Source organism: Passer domesticus, chromosome W (assembly GCF_036417665.1).
Source record: "Passer domesticus isolate bPasDom1 chromosome W, bPasDom1.hap1, whole genome shotgun sequence".
Lineage (NCBI taxonomy): Eukaryota > Metazoa > Chordata > Aves > Passeriformes > Passeridae > Passer > Passer domesticus.
Window position 1 is genome coordinate 19,163,110 of NC_087511.1, and position 12,259 is coordinate 19,175,368.

Below are 12,259 nucleotides of genomic sequence, written 5' to 3' on the forward strand. Positions count from 1 at the left end.
TGGACGGGGAGGAATTGGTACTAGCAAGGCCAATCTCACGTTCATCCGCATCACCTCCCGGGGGTGGTGCGCTGTCCGATTTGGTTGGTGGCTGTCGAGACTGTATTACGGTCGCAAAATAAATTTTTTTTTTATATATTTTTATTAAAATTGGCTGTTTTTCATTTTTCATCTATAACAATTTGGTGACTGAAATAAATGGGCAGGAAATCTTTTTCCTTTTTAATGCCTTTATTAAGAAGAATCAGCTCAGGTGGGGAGAAATCGAAGGGTTGCGCCCACACCGCCACTGCTCCCAGGTGTGGCACGGAGAAGGAGGATGACGCAGCTTTGTCCGCTGGTCTGCAGACAGAGCTGAGGATTCCGTCCTCACGGGAGAGTCGCAGATTCCTGGCTTGTTTAACACCCCGGGGTGTCTCTTTAATTAGTATCTTTTCAGGTTAGGGTGAGAAGCAAAAAGGATCCAAGCAGGTACGGGACTACGCTCCCATTCTTAGATGTCACTTAAGTCACTTGTTGGCTCGTGATTTTAGGGGTTTTTCTTGTAAAAACTGTAAAAATTCGGGGCGCAATGCATTTCTCATCTGCATAATGGCTCTGATGTCACTCCTATTCTCTTTACCTTGGAGGGTCTGTCCTGGTGTCTTCTTGGCAAGCGGCCAGCATCAGGGAAACAATAGTTAATCACCGGCCATTAACGGGTAATTAAGGACTTTTTCTTTGGTAGGGAAACCAAAGAGGTCTGACTGGTCTGACTTGTTTTTTAACTCTGAAACTCAAAAAAAAATACAACTTTCTATTCATAACAGTGACCAGTCCGACGTGATATCTGATAAGGATTCCAGGGTCCCCTCTGAGGTCCGGGCGGCGCCCCACTGATTTCAGCCGCCGGACAAGACTGGGTAAACCCATCAGAACCAATCAGATAGAAACGAACTTTTCTGTAGCCAGAAAGTTAGCCACAACCAAATGGTGGAACAGGCCCAGAGCTCTCGAGGACGGAGGTAGCTCTCCGTGGAAGCCGGCTATTTTTACCTGTAAAAACAACGTGCACGAAGAATCCACGCAGGAAAACGGACCGTACGTATCGCGTGGTTGGGGGGTGGAGTGTTCGTGTGTGCGTGTGAGACGTTGTGGGAACTCAGTACATCACTCCGGATGTCCAGAGCTACCGAGACAACCCTTGGGGGGCTCGGAGGCCCTGGAATGTTGCCAAAAGTACCTGGTGGCTTGACTTTGATCCTTTTAAAGAAATGACACCTGAAGGTGAGGAGATGAGAGAATTTCAGGTCTGAATGGTGAGGGGATGTTATTCACTTGTTAGAACTTAAGTTAGAATGCACTGTACAGGGGGGTTTTATGTGTTGTACAGGGGGGTCTAGAATTCTGTGCATGGATCAGGAGTCCCAAGATGGAGGAATTTGGGCGTGCCCCGTCCTTCTTCTTTCTTCTCCTTGGCATCCATGTTCAGGATGATGTTGGCATGTGTGGATTGGTTCATAGAAAGAGTACACTTGCCAACAAGGGCAGAAAGTATTGGGAAGTAAAGGTAAATATCGAATACGTAATTTTCATTATAAAAGAGACAACCGCCTCGTGGGCGGGGGAGAGTGCCTTTGGCTGTCTTGCTGATCAGACCTCGGCTGGACAGACAGAAAATCTTTGTAGATAAGAAATAATAAACTCGACTGAAGACCTAAAGCAAGAGTCCAGACTCCTTCTTCGAGAGCGCGGCCTACCCAGAACCACTTTTTCCCGTGCTGGGGCAGAGACAAGCAACAGCCGACCCCGGCAAGACGTAATACATATCACGAAGCGAGTGCGGACCCTAAGATCGCAGTTCCATTTTTCCGTGAGGAAAGTGGTCGATCGCAGGGGAAGCGAGTGGAAGGTTCGCTTGGAGCACACATCACGAGTGCGTGTGAACGGGTAGAAATACTACGAAGCAAGTGTGGATCCAAGCATCGCGACCAGTCATGGGGAAAAGCGGGGAGTGAGCTCGCTTGGAACACGCATCACGGGTGCGTGTGAACGGGGTAGAAATACCACAAAGCGAGCGCTGATCCCCGCGTGTGAACAGAATAAAGTATTACGTTTGGAACACACATCAACCCGAGAAAAGCCCCGGGGAAGTTGAAAAGGAGGGGGGAAGAAGGGTTGCTTTGACGATCACTGACTGGGTCAGGAGGACCGACAGGACCTTGCTGGATCCAGGGAAAAGGTAAGAGAGCTCATTTTTGTTTATATATCCGCAGTTCGGTTCGCTACGTGATTGGGGGGTCAGCAAAGTTTTTTTTTGTTTTTGTGTGTATACCGGTAAAAAGAAAAATAAAAAGCAGTTCTGCAAGTAAATAGGCCTAAGGAGGGAAGTAAGGAGTAAAATATGGGGTTGAAAAAGAAAAAGGAGGGTGTAGGAGCAAGCAGCGCAGCCTACAGAGCCGGCTAGAATCAGAGCGCTGCAGCCCCCCCCCCCCCCCCCCCCCCCCCCGCCGCCTGAGAAGTGAAGCTGCGGCTCTGCAGGTTTTTTTCTTCTCTTGGTTGTTTGCCTCAGGCGAACAAGCGGCACGGGCGCAGCCCGGGCCAGCGAGCGGCATAGTGGGAGGGGGAGGGAAATATCTCGGGCCAGGGAATGTACAAGTGCCCGAAGGCACAGTGAACCAGCCGGGAGGCGCGCGGACTAAAACTGCAGTTAAAAAGTTGTTTTAAAACAACTGGAGCGGAGTTTTGAGATGAACAGAGCATTTCAGCTAAAATGGTAAACAAGAGCTGGCCGATAGAAAGCTTAAAAGTATTCAAGTGCTCTTTTTAAAACGGTGTAAGTTGCCACTTTTACATTACAAAAGCTTTTTGCGCTGCAGTAGCGGCTGCATGTACCTTTCAAAATCGCAGAGATGCTATAATCAAAAAGTACAGATGTAAAATAGAATTGTAATTAGTAAGAAAGAGCCATCTAAGTCCTAAGACCCAGGACGATTTTGTTTTCCTTTAAAGAGAGAGAAGTAAAAGATAGCAAAATCATACTAAAAGAGATACCAACGATTTGTTTCTCTCTCTCTCTTTCCTCTCCCTGCAGTTTAAAATCCGTAAATTTTTGTAAGATCAAACTGGTGAATGTATGGATTGGTAATGTGAATAATAAGTTAAAATCTAGACCAGGTGGCAGAAGTTATGGTTCTGCCTCCTTCACGATCGAGAGATCTGATAACTGCAGGGGTGTTTAATATGCTATAAGCAGAGGATGTAAGCCGATGTTGTAAGCAGTGTGAGAATTAAAGGAGTGTATCATGGAAAGAAAAAGAAATTAAATCTTTTTAAGAGAACATTAGGGGAACAGACACTGTTATGAATAGAAAGTTGGTTTTTTTTGAGTTTCAGAGTTAAAAACAAGTCAGACCAGTCAGACTTCTTTGGTTTCGCTGCCAAAGAAAAGGTCCTTAATTACCCGTTAATGGCTGGTGATTAACTATTGTTTCCCTGATGCTGGCCGCTTGCCAAGAAGACACCAGGATAGACCCTCCAAGGTAAAGAGAATAGGAGTGACATCAGAGCCATTATGCAGATGAGAAATGCATTGCGCCCCGAATTTTTACAGTTTTTACAAGAAAAACCCCTAAAATCACGAGCCAACAAGTGACTTAAGTGACATCTAAGGATGGGAGCGTAGTCCCGTACCTGCTTGGATCCTTTTTGCTTCTCACTCTAACCTGAAAAGATACTGATTAAAGAGACACCCCGGGGTGTTAAACAAACAAGCCAGGAATCTGCAACTCTCCCGTGAGGATGGAATCCTCAGCTCTGTCTGCAGACCAGCGGACAAAGCTGCGTCATCCTCCTTCTCCGGGCCACACCTGGGAGCAACGGCGGCGTGGGCGCAACCCGTCAATTTCTCCCCACCTGAGCCGATTCTTCTTAATAAAGGCATTAAAAAGGACAAAGATCTTCTGCCCATTTATTTCAGACACCAGAAAACCCAAGTTTTGTGTAATCATATTCTCAAAAACTGTGGGTGTGTTAAGAATAACAAAAGCAGGTAATTGAAAAATGTATAAATCTGCCAAAAAGTTAGTTTTTAAGAGCCTTTTGAAAGTTTGTGGGAAAGGCCATAGAAGAAGCTTTAGAAGAAATATCTGAATGGTTTAGAATCATGAAAGTTATAATGACTTTGCGTTTGATGAAATTAAGAAATTGTCTGGAAAGGTTAAATGGAAATAAAAGGTATGAAATGATGGTTTATGGAGAATGTATTTCCAGCTGAGTGCACGCATCGGGGAATAGTATACAGCTTTGGTGGAGTTTAGAAAAGAGACTCTGTGAGATTCCTGGAAGTTATTTTGGGAGTTTTTTTCTCTGAAGGTTTTTTTTTTTTTTAATCTTGAAAAGGTGTAAGTTTTAAAAGCTTTTGGAGACATTTAAAATAGCTATGAGGTATTAAAGAGGATTAGTTTGAATTCTAGTGGTTTACAAAAAGGAATTGAGCAATTAAAATTGAAAATAAAAGTTACTAAAAATAAGAGGAGACATTTAAGGTCATTTTCATAATGGTAGATGAAAAACCTTCATGGAAATGATAACCAGTCGAAATTGTATGTTTAAAATACAATGTGTATTGTGGTCTATAATTAACGTGTGTTGAACCAGTCTCCATTTGTCTCTAATTGTTAAATTTGTGCTGTATAGTTATAGTGTTTTGGAAGTAAGCTGGTGGTATATTAGATGCTTAAACAAAAGAAAAGAAATTTAAAACACCACCTGCAGTGTGTAAAAAGGAAAGCTACATCATGTAAAAAATTTTTAAAAGTTTAAATGCATATTTGAGAAGAACAGTGAAACATTCAGATTGTGATATTCAAACTTATTCAAAAAATGTTATTAAATGCAAATTAGATTCAAGTTGCAAGGAATATTGGAGGAAAATTTGAAATAAGACAAAGTATAAATTGCATAAGTAACTGGTTGCAAATATTATTGATCTGTACAAAAAATTGTCATTAGATTTGGGTTGCCTACTGCAAGAGGAATATAAGCCAAAGGCCTTGTATGCAAAGTGTACAGATCGAACTTCCTCAAGTTCAAGAAAGGGGATTACAATATATGTTTCAAGCCTGGGGTCATCACCTTGTGAAATAAAGTTGAAGATATTTTTTTTTATATATTTTTTTTTGAACATGGTACCTATGAGGCAAAGAAAAAGTGAGTTAAATGACTAAGAACTTTAAATAGAAATAATAATCCCTCTACACATCTTTAGTCTATCTTTTTAGGATCATTTCCAGGCAACACTTTTGAATATAACTGTGATCCAGACCAAGGAATAAGAGTGGATCCTCGTCAATCAAGAAGAACCGTGAGACAACCTGAGAAGGAGTCAAGAACAACTGAACTAAGTGGTACAAAATTGCCTTTCAACGGTAAAGGGGTAATAATGAATTGGGAAAACACATGCAGGATCACACCTGACTGGGAAGTGAGACCAAGCTTATATCAGTGGTTTCAAGTACCGCCTGGACAGACTTTAAAATGCCTTTGGTATCCACCTTGGCAAGAGAGTGTGCCATCACAAACAGGGGGATCTGGACTATTTCGGACAGGAAATTCCCGTATTTTTGCCTTAGCCTGTGATTTATACAAAGAGGAGGGAGAGTTACAACCTAGATCGGTGCCTCATAATATACCCTGCTTGACCCATCCAAACACTGGGCATGCTAGTTGGGTAAAATGTAAATGTTTAAATTGTGGGAGAAATTGGTATTGCAGTTCACACAAAAGATGCTTGTATTGCCGGGAGTGTCGGGGGACAAGTAGGTCCCCTATCCAGATGGAACATGCGACGGCAGAAATAATAACTTTATTTTGTGGATGGGAATTATTAGTTCCTGTTACATGGGAAATACCTGAAAAACTGTGGGAAAATACAGTCAAAGAGTGTCAAAGACGATTTGCCTGGAAATTGGCTAAAAGAAAGTAAATGTATAAAGGATGAGTAATATCTGACTAGCCGTATCTTAGAGCTTGCTACTGAATTGAGCCTAAATATAATTGGATTTCCTGAATTGGTATCACTTGTTTCAAAGGGGAATAAGGAAAATATTAGATTCAAAAGGTTCAAATGTTAACTATTGAATACCAAAGGTCAAATAACATACCCTGCGAAGCTGATATAGTCAAATTATTAAAGGGGGGGGGGGGTGCTGGGGTGCCTTTAAAAGGCGATATACAGCTCAGTCCAGACATGAAACCCTGGAAGGACATTCTTGCTGCCGTGAAGATAACTTTATCCTGCCACTGGCAGCAACCCAGTGGGTGTGGCAAAGGCAGAGGGATACACCTGTGGGTAACTATAATGGGCTTGAGCCTAGCCATGTGCTGTACAACTAGTCTGCACTTGGAAATTCTGCCCGACATTAAAAGGGCAGAAATATCAGCACCCCCGCCCCAGGAAGCTGCTGCAAGAGTAAGAAAAACACTGTACTCTAAACAGCAGGAAGTATGAAATCTGTAACATAAGTGAAAAAAGAGATAATATGCAGTATGCAAAAAAAAAAAAAAAAAAAAAGCGATATCTAAGGACCGGCAGTCAGAAGCTCACACCTACAAATTATACAAGCAAGGTGTGGGGAAACTTATTCCTGTGTGTAATCAATGTAATAGAGCAATATGGGATGAATGAAAAATAGAGTCAGAATCTGTAAGCATATCTCAAAGTTAATAAGCTATGTTATAATAAATTCAAGATGTATGCAATGGAAGGAAACTTACTGGGTAAGAAAGAATCTAAAGATTAAGAGTAAATATGCACATAACCAACCTGTTGTCCTAGATCTTGCAGGAGAGAATGATGTGTTTACAAAATGATAAAGTTTTCTGGTTTGTTTTGAAGAATAAAGAAAGGTTAAACTCAGAAAGTAAAAGGAAATAATAAGAAGCCTTAGAATTAGAAAGACAAGAGTCAGATTTAAAGAAAAAAAATAGAACAGAGAAAGGCTGAGCACTTTAAGTGAATGATAAGACTAACTAGAGAAACTATATAATAATTTAAAGATTACCTGCCTCAGATAAGAATTTGCTTATAGATCTGATGCAAGAAATTACTACCAAGTGAAAACTAACTGACTATTTGATTTATGGGGGATTAAAAGCAGCTGGAATGTGACCATAGAAAGGGTGGGGGTTTAACCCCAGAGCAACTTCTAAAAGATCTTCAGCTAACTCTGCGCAGATCACGCTAATAGACCAGATCAAATGCAAAGAACCGGACTACCCTTGTTATCCATTTGTATCATTTAGGTGCTATTATTGTAAAATAACGTGGGTGGCACATTGTGAAAGGGGGGGGTGAGACCTAGGGATCTGTATGAAGATTGTTTTAACCACAAAGTGCATGTGACTAACCTATTCTTGATGCTCCTGACAGAACTGCGAGTGATTGAAGCAGACTCTATACTGTGGTTTAGGCTTTTTCAGAACAGATTTAAGGGGAAAACTTCGGTATCGGGCTCAAATTTTGTCGATCGAGTACCGGAAAGAGAACAAAGTACCCTGCAGTGCCCAGCCAGTAAGACTCAACTAGTGGGGAGTGTTTAAGCGAAGGTACGCAGCTCAGGCTAGCTATGATCTCCGAGATATTGATTCCTGCTGCCAAGAAGATGGTACTCCCTGCTGCTGGTGGCAACCCAGTGGGCGGGAGTGGGGGCAGAGGAATAATAATCGGAGTAACCCTGATGAGCCTGAGTCTAGTTGTGTGCCTCAGGACTAGCACATATGCTGAAACCCAGACAGATTCAGATCGGTGGGACCCCAGCCGGATTTGTGAAATTTGCACCGAGGACAGTCGGGGTGAAGCGGAGGCTTTACCTGACCTCCCCTCTACAGACTGCACTAAAGGCACGGCATGTAGGTACTATTGATCAAACGGCACTTTGGAGCTTGTCTAAAAGAGGGGGGAAAAGTCTGCATCTCGCAAGAGGTAGCGTCCAGAATGGGTAAGTCAACCCATATCAGAAAAAGGCGCGGTATTGAACCTGTTAAGATTCCAATATGCGATAAGTGCAATCGTACTGTATGGACTGGGGGAAGGATGGATTCGATTTTTGTAGGTTATTTCCCGGTCAATCAATTATGTTATAACAGTGAACAGTTGGGAATGTGTACAATGGGGGGGAAAACATTGGGTGGGGAGAATGTAAAATACAAGAATAAGATTTCTTTGGGAAAAGAACCGGTCATCATAGGTTTACTCGAAGATCATGATGATCGAGCCTCCCTCCAATATGACAAAACTTTTTGTTTTTCCCGGAATAAAGAAGGGGTGGACCCTGAAAGTAAAATTCAACAGGTCACCCAAGAATTAAAAAGGCAGGAATCTGAAATGAGAAAATGTAGGATCAAGCAAGAGAGGTTAAAAACTCTAAGCGAACATTATGAACAATTGGAAAAGCAATATAGTGAATTTGGCCTGCCAGCATCAGACCAAAAACTTATTCATAGACCTCATGTAGGAAATTGCTACGGAATTAGGTCTTACAAATTGCTGGATATGTGGGGGTTTAAAATAGGCCGAAAAGTGGTCTTGGAAAGGAGAAGGGTTAACCCCAGAACAGCTGCTTAAGTGGAATCAGGACTTGCAGCTGAAATAAAGAGGGTCACCCATGTGCCCATCCAGAAGTGGAACTCGATCCTAAACACATCCTGGTGGGACAATCTGTGTAATGGGGCATGCTGGATGAAGTTAATCTTCTTTATTCTCTGTTCCATATCAGGAGTCATCTTCCTACCCTGTCTGATCCCCTGCTTTATCCAGTTGATACTTTCAGTTGTACAAGGGATGCAGATAGCAGCCATGCCAATGGACCCAGAGATGGCGACAGGAAAGGCTAACCCAGTCTCAAAGATTATGAACTTAGAGGAAGATACCCCACATAAATGGGCAGCTAACACCCTAGCTCAGTTTGAGAAGCAAATTGAGCACAACAGATCAGAACTCAGGGAATACCAGGGAATACCTCAGGATGATTGAGAAGGAGGTCACTTGTATGTATATAGAAATCCACTAAAAATAAAACACATGGGTTTAATTTTTAGAATTACCCACAAATTAATGGGTTAATAAAAGAGGTGAGGAATTTGTTATAGATATGGGTAGTAATTCGTGGGAATAAAAGGTGTATCAAAATATATATGTATAAAATGAACTACTGGTGTACAAGGGGGGGGGAGATTCTTACCCAGGATGGCGAAACTGTGGCAGATGGACAGAGAGGCACCACCACTTTTGCATTTGAAGGAAACTTTGGCTGCACAGGAGATGGGCATTCACAAGGACCTGCACCCAGTGATGCCTAAGCAATGATGGCCCAGACAAGATACCTATCTGAGAGGACCAGGGCCATCAACACCTTCCATCTGAATGCCAGAATCTGGGAACCGGGGAAGTGTATTATTCTATTCCCGGACGGAGGATTTGTGCAGCCCGAGCCAGAGAAAGAAACCAACTTGAATATGAAGAACTCAGAAAGAAACAAAGACATCCTGCCGCGGACGAAATAAACCGTATAAGAACTGCTGCCTCGGAGCAGCCAGTGTGGACGGGGAGGAATTGGTACTAGTGAGGCCAATCTCACGTTCACCCGCATAACCTGCCGGGGGTGGTGCGCTGTCCGATTTGGTTGGTGGCTGTCGAGACTGTATTACGGTCGCTAAATAAATTTTATTTTTTATATTTTTATTAAAATTGGCTATTTTTCATTTTTCATCTATAACAAAAGCAATAGCCTGTTGCATATTCATATATCTCATACATGATTCAAAATTCTTTTCAAACTAGGGATTTTTCTGTTTATTGTCAACTCCCCCCCCATCTTCTAAATCGCTTCCTTTTGGCTCCTGGGAGTCTGGAAGAAGTCTGTTTTTTCCTGATAAGGAGGCAATAATTCTTTTCTTGGGATTTTTGGTGTCTTGTTGCTGTTATCTCTGTGCAAAGAGTTTCTTGATTATCTTATCCATTTATTGAGCTAATTAGTATCTTACATCACATAGTTTCGTATTTTAGTCTTATCTTATACCCTAAAACTATATTTACCACACTACTTAAAAAGGATTAATACAGTACTACAAATTAATACAACATAACTTTCCAACATAATACAGATATTATTCCTTTTAATATTTGCGAAGAACCAATCATATGATATGCATTTTTCACAGTCTCCGCACCCAGCTGGGAAAAAGAACTGCCCCCCCACCCCACCCCCCAGCTAAGTACTGCTAAACCCCTGTTCCCCTCCCAAACCCAAGCCATTATGGTGGTATGTCAGCGATCCGCCTTTTGTTCACTCAATCACCTACCATTTACCCCCAGGGCGTTCCCCTCTCCCCTCCCCCTCCTCCCCCAGTGCCTTTTCAAATGGGAAAAATTCATTGAGAAATGTAACCAAAACAAATAAATCCCAGTACAAATAATTGGAATAAATAAAGCCTAATAAGACATCAGGATCTTTTGGTATAGCAGCATACTCAATGTGGGTTTAGGTAATTCAACTAAAAGCAGAACATATGCCACAGGTAACACCTGAACAAATGGCTACTGTGAAAAGACATCTTAATAGCTAGTGTGAAAAACGCCATTCACTTGTGTAAAAATTTTAGAAGTTTTATAGTAATAAAAATAGTAATACAAATTAGGACAATAAGTGTTATAAATGAGCGCAATGGGCCAGTCGGGTCAATTATATAGCCAATTTAATAATACAGAAAAGAGAAAGCAAAATCGCAGCGCTGGGCGGCGGGGGAGTCCTTGCTCCACCAACTACCGCGCCGAAAACTGTTCCGTTCCCCTTTTTGTACCCTCCCGCGCTCCTAGCCCCGTCGCATTTCCGGTGCTTCTCCGCGCATGTCCACCAGGTTGTTAGAGGGTCTCCTTCTGCCTCCTGGTGGTCGTCGAATAGGGCCTCTGGTACTTTTCCTCGGCGCCCCCCTCTCTGGGAATCTGGGCTGGGAACAACTTGTATTTTGATTAGCTCAGCAATGTTTAGTCTCATATGTTATCGCCTGGCAGTTGGCAGTTACTTATTTACATTATGTTTCCTCCTGTTTTTAGTGAACAAGAAGGTCACATTCCCATCACAACCTTATGTTTTCTCCTGTTTTCAGTGAACAAAAAGGTCATATTCCCATCAGAAACCCCCCTTTTTTTCTATGTCACTATTTTTGTTCACTGAATCTGGCAAGCTCCTTTCTGCTGAGCTCTAAGTAGTCCTCTGTGTTCCCATCGCTTAGAGGTTCATACCTCGCCTTAATGAGCATGAGGTGGGCGGCTTCCAATCTCCCCTTTACCACATTAATCAATTTATTAAATATGCAAGGCCCGAAAGTGATTGTTAGGATGAACAATATGAGAGGTCCCGCTATAGTGGACAGGAGTGTGGTGAGCCAAGGGGAGCGGTTGAACCATGATTCGTACCAGTTTTGTTGTGCTTCCCTTTCCCTTTTTCGCTTCTCCAATTGTTTTCTGAGCTCGGCCATGGTATCTATCACTATTCCAGTGTGGTCTGCATATGTGCAACATTCCTCTCGTAATGCTACGCACAACCCTCCTTGTTGTAGAAACAGTATATCCAATCCCCGTCTGTTCTGGAGTACTACTTCCGATAAAGATCTTACTGATTTGACTAGTCCATCTATTGCCTTTTCGATTCTACTTAGATCTTCATCTACTGAGGCTCTCAAGTCTTTCATATCCCTTTGCTGATTTATTAGGGCAGTTGCCCCTGTTCCTACTCCTGCTCCTCCTAAGCCCAATAGGACGGCTACTGTGAGAGCTGTGGCCGTAAAGGGTTCTCGTTTCACTAAATGATGTTCAGGAGTGATCTGATGTTCGTATATATATTCCTTTGGATGGTATATAATTCGGGGAACTATCACAACCTGTATGCAATATTCGAATGTCTCATTGAAATGAGGTATAGATATACATGGAGTGACTCCCAGTGTATTGCATACCCATTTGGCATTTACTGCAGGGAGAAGCCACTTAGCCGATTTTTCAGACTTGACGGTTGTCATATCTATTTCACACAGATGTTTTTTGTCTGATGGAATTTTTCCTACACACCTCCCTTTCCCTGTTACCTGAACTATTGATATCCCTGGGGTTCTGTCCTGGCCTCTCTTCCAAAGGCACTCCCGTGGATTGGTTCCGTTAATCCTCCTAGGTTTGGCTGTAGTTCCTAAAGCTTCATAAAAAGGCGGGTTAACAGTATAGCAC

At 42.4% G+C, this 12,259-nt stretch overlaps 1 long non-coding RNA gene across 2 annotated transcripts; it reads left to right on the top strand.

Annotated features, from left to right (window-relative positions):
* Window positions 1-764: 764 nt before the first annotated feature.
* Window positions 765-9,727, top strand: LOC135289080 (uncharacterized). Of its 2 annotated transcripts, none has more exons than XR_010351881.1 (2): window positions 765-2,221; window positions 3,497-9,727. It is a non-coding gene; the product is annotated as an uncharacterized LOC135289080 (long non-coding RNA). The 2 variants fall into 2 exon arrangements; XR_010351880.1 differs by having other exon boundaries at window positions 3,500-9,727.
* The last annotated feature ends 2,532 nt before the right edge of the window (window positions 9,728-12,259 follow it).